General features: G+C 33.3%; 1 long non-coding RNA gene across 1 annotated transcript; it reads left to right on the forward strand.

The window, feature by feature from the left end:
• The first annotated feature begins 2,692 nt into the window (after window positions 1-2,692).
• Window positions 2,693-5,420, forward strand: LOC145093954 (uncharacterized). Its single transcript, XR_013703161.1, has 3 exons — window positions 2,693-4,264; window positions 4,645-4,728; window positions 4,921-5,420. It is a non-coding gene; the product is annotated as an uncharacterized LOC145093954 (long non-coding RNA).
• The last annotated feature ends 1,986 nt before the right edge of the window (window positions 5,421-7,406 follow it).

The raw sequence follows: 7,406 nt of genomic DNA on the forward strand, positions 1-7,406 counted from the left end.
ATATCACCTAATCAATGTGTCGATTAATCACACATGATCCATTGATCTATGATAATCTACGAGCTACCATTACCATCCTTCAGTGGTCCCATATTAGTGTGTCTGTTAACCACACATGATCCATTAACGACCAACAAGGTGCAATGTGCAATTTCATGGATTAGCATCAAATTCATATTTTTCCTAAAGTAACTAAGATTTGGGAATTTATAAAAGTATTTAGTTACTTCGTATTTCATTATACTTATAATGGAAGGCTGTGTCCAATCTCACCCGTTCGGCTAACGACCCTCCACTAGTCAATGGTGCGGTGGGTAAGAGTGGATACCTAATTGCGGTCATTTTATAAGCCGCTTCCTTAAACACCTCTTATAGACCAGCTTCGTGAATGAGGCCTACTAACAGTAAGACTGACCTATTAATTATACATATAATATATTAAACTTTTAATTTTATATTGTATAAGGTTGTATTTTACACTTTTAAAATACTAAGTGGTTTAATCTAGTAATAAATTAGACTTTTAATTTGATTAATCTTAAACGATATTATTATGGATTTATTAAATCTCTCTTTTAATTAAACTCTTAATCAATTTAATACAATCCAAAAGGGTGTAATTTGAACTATTCAAAACACTAGGGTTTTAGAATTTAATATTTCAAAATTAATACCTTTTAATTAAATTTTAAATTCCAAAACTTGTGGACAAATTTTGAAACCTTTCAAAATATTAGGGTTTAACTATTTAAATTTCAAAAACTAAAACTTTTAAGTTTAAATTTAAACTATAAAACCTAAAGGGTGTAATTTGTAACTTTTCAAAATTATTAGGTTAAATATTTGAATCAAAATAATCATATATTATCCATATTTAACCAAATCCACCAATTTTGATAAGGATATCCATACCAATCTTAAAAAATTGAATTTAGGCATGAAAAACGAGCTTTGGTAATTATCCAAATCAAAATCTGGCCAGAAAATCGAAAATCCCGACACTAGAACACTCAACTCGTCGGGTCCACTATGGAACTTGGCGAGTCAACCATTCAGACAACAAGTTTTTCGATTTCCTGATCTTTGGCAGTTCACTTTTGCATCTATTCAACACCTAATAGGGCCACCACTATATACCCATAAATCTTGAAGATTTTCAAGGGTCAATTTTATACATCAAGACTATAATTTATCCGTATAAATCACCAAACGTATTATGGAGAATTCGTCAGATTCTTCTCTTATACCATCCCAAAGTTAGACTGTCCTTCACATGCTACGATAATTTGACCACCATATATGATGGATAATTAGTTCGGTCCTTTTCGATTGACTCTAAATCAATACAACACAATGAAGTCAACTTTGGCTCAAAAAATTTACATAAAATTAATCAAATCCAAAGGAATTTATAGTAGAGATGATTCTATAGTTGCATATTCTGTAACACTGGATTCTAGCACAACAACTTCCTCTTTGATTCAATTACAACTCCTTTTATGTCATCACTCGTGATTCGTACGCTGAGACGATCACACCAAGAAAAGAAGACACTTAGGAATGAAGTTAGCTTTTCTTGGATACGAGAGCTGGAAGAGCCAACTTTATTTTCTCTACGGTAGCATGGTTAACGGTATCATGTTTACGTTAGTCAGTAAAAAGAGATAAGAAGAAATATGAGCCAAAGGAAAAAAATACAAATAAACACATAACTGGATATGATATCTCCTAAATTAAAGAAACTAGTTGTTATAGGAAGTTTAGCACACGTATAACAGAAGGGTGCAACATAGGATTTCCATTTGATGTTACCTACCATCCGATGTCATGTTTTGTTTCACAATGACTCTCAGATAGGAATGCAAGATGGAAAAGACAACATGAGGGTATATATATATATATATATATATATATATATATATATATATATATATATATATATATATATATATATATATATTAAAATAATTTTAAAAAAAAGGAGGAAAATGTGCTCTTGTGCGGGGTGGACACCATATACCTAAGGCCTACCGGTATACTTTCTACATACGGGTCCGTGGTTGAGGTGGCAACGAACAACGGTCATGCACACCGGCACAACCGTTCGTGGTGGAGGTGTTTCGTGGTGAGCATCATGATTGTAAACGACCAATTGTCGTCTTCTTCTCTCCCAACTTCCTCTTCTCTCTTTTCTTTCTTTCTCTTCACCCCCTTCTTTTCGTTAGTGGGGAGTACACCGGTGGTTCGTGGTGGCCTGAGGCTATTGACATGGAAGCTCTCCATGACCTTTGATGTGGAGAGTATACATGATGGCCTAATAGGTGTTATATTGACCACAGTTTTGAAGTACAATTTGCAATGTCATAAACCATGATGTGCTTTTCTTTATTTTTATCATTTTATAGAAGAGGAATATTAGCATTGATAAATCTTTTTAATTATAAATAATATAAATAATAAATGAAAAAGAAAATATTATAAAAATTTTAAAATTAAAAACAGATCTCGAGGACTATATCTATAACGTTACAATTGAAAAGTAATAAAGTTATTTATTTACCATAAAATTAAATTATTTTAACGATTAAAAAGAAAAAAAAAAACTTTGGATCAAAATTATAAAATGCATAGGAGACATTTTTGTACTTAACTCAAAAGAAATATTAGAGAACGATACTTCAAGAAACATTTTTGTAATTAACTCAAAGGAACTCTTTCAATTTTCAAAGTTTCAACTTTCTCTACGAGACCACTACCACAATCGGCAACTGTGAGTTGCTACTACGACGATGACAGTGACCTGGCGGCACCTATAACTTTGTTTTACATCTGGTAAACTCGTTCAGATATATCTTGTTGCCTAAACGCTCAGATGAAAATTTTATTTTCAGATCCGAAAATACAATAGACAAATAGTGCCTAAGTTGATTTGGATTGTAATTGTTTACAACTGCTACTGACCGGTGGCTTATAGATCTGGTGAACTTGTAGATATATTTCTTGTTTTTAATCGACTTATTAGACCTTGATGCTTTGATGTTCGTAATATGGTTTCCTTTTTTGTTTGTTCGAGCATCTAAAGACGTGTCATATTAGTGAGTTTGAACACCTCAAAATAACATTCGAATCCATGGTTGGAAGGAGGATTTGGGGATGAGAAGTTGTCTATTGGAAGGAGCAGTCCATGGTTGCTTTTAATCGTTTAGATGGTGCATTTGGGCAAGTAAACCTTGAGTTTTGGCAGGAAATCATGCTTTCTTTGGACAGATATGAAAATTTTGTTCTTCTTTTAAGGTTTTGTGATGAGAGTGATAAGAAAATCCTTGTTTATGAGTACGCATCCAAATCCTTTTATAAGAGATGTTTAGAATTGCATCCCAATAGCAGTGATCTAACTTGGATCAAATGCTTGACAATATGCATTGAGATGGCTCGTGGACTAGACTACCTTCATAATTTGGTCGAAACCCAACTTAGGAGTATTGCACCATGATATCAAGAGTTCAAACATCCTATTAGATAAATATTGGAACACCTAAGAGCTTAGATTTCAGCAATACTAAATATTGGAAGGAAACGGAACACTTTCAATATACAAACATGAAAATGTGGTCCATGTTTTGGAGTTTTGGTGATACGAGGGATTAGAAGATTGTTGTGTATGAGTATGCATCTAATTGTGTACGAGTATGCATCTAAAAGAAGTCTAGACTTGCATCTCAATACAATTGGGATTGCTTGCAGACTAGCATACCTTCATATTTCCACCAGGACCTAACTTAGAGTATTGCACTTTGATGTTAAAAGTTTCAATATCCTAAGGGGATATTGGCATGCCAATATCTTCTCAGATTCTGGCTTGTCCAAATTTGCTCCAGCTAACAAGTTCACATTTATTTTCACCTCCACCATTGGTGCAAATGGATATTGTGATCAACAATATTTGTAAGCCCTATTTTTCACATAAAGTACGATGTTTACTCTTTTGGTGTGGTGTTGTTTAAAGCACTATATATGCTGTTTACAACACTATGTGTGTGGGGGGTTGTGTATTGGCGACAATGATGACTGTCGTTGAACATGAATGGCGGGACGATGTTGTTAACTAAACAAAGTTAATACAATTAGTTTTGCTAATATACGAGATTAAATAAACCATAAAACCTTGAGGAACTTTTAAGCAATAGCTTTTTGAAGCTTGAAGACAGATCATGGAAGATTGAAAGATACCGTGAGAATGCTTGAAAATGCACTTGGATATCAAGTAAGTTGTATATATTTCCAACATAATATATTCCCTAGTATATATTATGTTGGATATACTTATTTTCTAATCAAATGGTGATGCTTTTAACAATTTCTCTTTTTACCACTCATCTAAAAAGTAATGCTCTTTTTCTTACTCAAGTTTTCATAGAGATGAATGATCTCGACAACTCAACTCATTTAATTTCCAAAATCCAAATCATAAGATCTAATATGCTTTGGAATTGGATTAAAACATCCAAGAACCAAATATTTTTCTTCAAAAGGACATCAAAATTTACACTACTACACCTATTTCATATGATCTATAAGAGATCCAACAACCATTTATCATGATTCTGTTATGGTAAGCTTATCTTCTATATTTGTATATTGCAGGGCAGGCTAATATAGAAATCTGGGATTACTGATATAGCTGATTATTTCACCTTCATACTCTACGTGTGCCTGGGTGCCCGCAAGGTGTGTTTTGTACAATTGTTTTTGACAAATTATAAGTGTAAAGTAGATAAGTGCATAACTCATAAGGGATACACTCCCTTAATCTCATAAAACTTATTTGCTGAAGTTGTAGTATTTCCTAGCGTCATCATGTGATCTTGATGTATTATTTAAAAGTTGATGTTCGGTTACTTATGCTTTTGATTTTTGCAGCACCTCGTTTCTTGTGGTTATTGCAACATATTCATTTGTCCTGACCGATGTTCTCTTGGAATGAGCAATGGTTATGTTCATGTTCTTGAGCCAGTTGATCCAGATATGAAGTTGGAGCCTGATAAATAATTTTGACTCTATGGATACAAGAAATCACTTTTGCTGTTCAAAGAGTTGCAAATTAAGGGTTTTTTTATATTTATAATTTTTTTATTTTTAGTATCTATGATTTTGAGATCAAATTGCTATAGAAAAGGGGCATACACATCATTGGGTGGCCGAAGACCAACGTGATGTTCAAGCTTGAACGTGAATTCTAATGTGTTTACAACTAAAGCATGTGGAAGCGATATATTTAAGATGTAATATTTTTTAGAGTCATGTAAGCCATGGTAATATTTCATTTTGAAAAATAAGTGAAGATTCTTATGCTCTAGTGACATCTTGGTTTGTGGTCTGTCTTTACAACAAAGTGGTATTAAAGGCATCGGTTTTGATTAGCCTCTAGAATGATGACAATGGTGTAGTCTTATTTTGACAAATAGGCTTTTCTAGTCTAGGTTAGAGGTGCTAAAACTGGTTAGGTTTATGACTGTTAACTTTTTTCTTTCTTTTTTTTTTAAATTTCAGTTTCGGTTAAAACCTAACCGGTTTGTAAGTGAAAGGCAGTGAAATATTTTCGGTTTAAAAACTGATTTGCATTTCTGTAAAACGTATATCAAACTGGTGGTTTGGTTTCAGTTGAACCAGTTATGGAAAAAACCTGTCCTGTTCGGTTGGGCAGGTTAAAAAAAACCGGTTCCTTTGTGCACCACTAGTCTAGGTGATTCCAAAAAAAATTATGCCCAATAAAATGTCACAAGTTTGAATGCCTGTGCACATTAAGAACAACTATGAACATAGGTGTATCAGGGTCGTTATGTGGGATCTATTCGAAAGGTGACACAAAAGAAACCAATATCAAAACTTAAAGTTGATCTTAAACAAGGAATCAATTTGATTCATTTTGTAGTTGTTAAAAAACTATTGTCGTTTTTTATTCAACTACAACATACATCATATTCACAGTATTCTGCATAAATTGGTTAACATGTTGGAGCACTCTTGCTCAAAATCGATCAAAGTTCAAGGTTTCCATTATTATAATAAGGAAATACAACAAGAAGAAAGCTAATTAAAGTCTAAGTCTTTCATTATGATGATAAGGAAGGAAGACATGAATAAAGAAAGACAAAGTAAAGTTTAAGTCTTCCATTAAGATGATAACGAAAGACACCAAGAAGAAAGACAGGCGAAATCATTGTTGCGTCTTCTAAAGCTTTGAAATCAATTGATGATTTGAAAAGAAAGTCAAAGGTCATATACCTCCACTTCAAAAAAAAAATTACTCACACCAATTTTGGTGATGTCGACAAATATGTTGCTATTTCCTGCAATTGTGATGGATCTCCATAGAAAGTTAATATCGGATTTCTGAAGACGACTATGATGGATTAGCTTAAGGATGGATGGTCATCGCTAACCGTTACAAAATGTTACATGATTACACATGAATTAACGATGGTATTTAAAAGTAGACCTGGCAACGGAGTGGGTTGCCCTAATCCGCTCCAAACTTATCCAAAGTTAATGGGTTCGGATCATATTTTATGATTCCTTTACTCGTTAACTACCAATGCCCATTAACCCTTTCATTAAAAGGGTCAGACATGGATCACTATCGATCCGATCCGTTTATAACCCGCCCCTCAAGGAAACAAAAAAATATTGCTCTAACTCTAGAATTCACTTAAATTTTTACATGAAATAATTTAATATACACTTATATATGCTTACTTTTTTTCCCAAGTGATCAATGAGTGAGTGGATCCGTAGGACTTTGCATTTTTGAAGATGAATTTGGTGTCTACATTTTCTTATGTATTGTAATGTACAATTATAGCGTAATCTTAATATTGTAATGGGTCCGGTAAAATGGTTGAAAATTCATCGATCCGATGGATAAGGGTTTTGGTTTAACTATTTATAACATTGCGGGTTACGGGTCGGGTTTGACTCAGCTGTTGAAAATTTCTTAATGGGTTTGGATCAAGCCTGATCCGTTCCAAACCCGATGCATTGCTAGGTCTATTTATAAGGGAAAATAATATTCTACCCTACAAACTTTTGAGTTTCTTTTAAAAAGGTCCTAATGATTTTTGTTTGTAATCTAAAGGCTTCACGTCTATTTTTCCTTGTTAAAAAAGGTCATTAAAAAAGGGCTTCTAGCTCAGGTGGTGTCTTCTCTCTTTGAGGTTGAGGATTCAAGTCTCGTTGTGATAGGTGAAATTAGGTATTAGTTTAGGTGTAGGTTATATATTTGTATTTGTCGGTTAAAAAAAAGGTCATTTAAAAAAAAAAAAAAGAGGTAACCTGATTATTCTTCCCATGCTATTAATGAGATAACAATGCGTCATTAAGATGGCCCTCCCCACTCCATTTAACCC

This window comes from Lactuca serriola, chromosome 3 (assembly GCF_051521515.1).
Source record: "Lactuca serriola cultivar US96UC23 chromosome 3, Lser_US96UC23_V15, whole genome shotgun sequence".
Lineage (NCBI taxonomy): Eukaryota > Viridiplantae > Streptophyta > Magnoliopsida > Asterales > Asteraceae > Lactuca > Lactuca serriola.